Source organism: Lygodium microphyllum, chromosome 9 (genome assembly GCF_053477565.2).
Source record: "Lygodium microphyllum isolate KBCC chromosome 9, Lygodium_microphyllum_v1.1.10, whole genome shotgun sequence".
Lineage (NCBI taxonomy): Eukaryota > Viridiplantae > Streptophyta > Polypodiopsida > Schizaeales > Lygodiaceae > Lygodium > Lygodium microphyllum.
In genome coordinates, this window is record NC_141143.1 from 25,066,853 (window position 1) to 25,067,854 (window position 1,002).

Genomic DNA, 1,002 nt, shown 5'->3' on the forward strand with positions numbered 1-1,002 from the left:
CAATTAGGTCTTTGTCTTGGCAGAAGGCTTGTAGTGCGTCCAGCTGGCATTGTAGCCCTTCGGGTGTGTTGGAGATGAGGACTATGTCGTCCACATATAGTAAGATGGGTATCAGTGTCCCTCCCAGGCTCGATCCCTCCTCGCCCAATCTATTTATGTACTGTGAGATCTCATCAATGTAGAGGCTAAATAGGGTGGGTGAGAGTGGGCATCCCTGCTTGACTCCGATGGTGCCGGTTATCTCCTTTGACATCCCTCCTGGTGCCCGAACTTGGCCCATTACCGATTTGTATAGTGCCAGTATCCCCCATCGCATTTCGGTTGGGACCTCCAGTTCCCTGTAGTCTCTGCGTGAGCCTCACTCATGGGACTGTGTCAAAGGCCTTGCGGAAGTCCATGAAGTAGCAGTACACCCGTCTTCCATGTGCTCTGCCCTCCTCTATGATGGCTCTCAGTGTGAGGATATGGTCAAGGGTGTAGAAACCCCTCCTAAACCCTACTTGTCCTGCCGCCCGATGTTGGTGTTGCTCTGCCCACTTGCTCAGCTCGTGGTCCAGTATGGATCCATAGAGCTTGGCTAGTACATGGCTAACCATGACTGTTCAGTAGTTCGTGGGAACCATGGGGTCTCCGATCTTCAGGATAGGTATTATGGTGTTGGCTGACTAGCTGGAAGGGAAGCCTTCGCATAGGGCTCTGTTGAACATGTGTGCTAGGAGAGGTGCCAGTATGTCTCTGGCATGGGTCAAATGCTCTGCTACCAAGCCTTCATGGTCTTGGGCATGGCCATTTTGGAGTCTATCAATGGCGTCCCGAACCCGCCCCGTGCTGAAGAATGTGGATGATCCGGGTCTGCTCCCTGGGGGCTGGGGTAGCTGGGGCTGCTTGGGTACTTGGTATAGTGAGGTTGCATATGCGTGCCAAGTGTCCGAGGAGGTGATGGGCGTCTGGGTTTGGGGTTCTTGAAATGCCTTCCATGCCTCTTCGCTGTCCTGTCCTAAG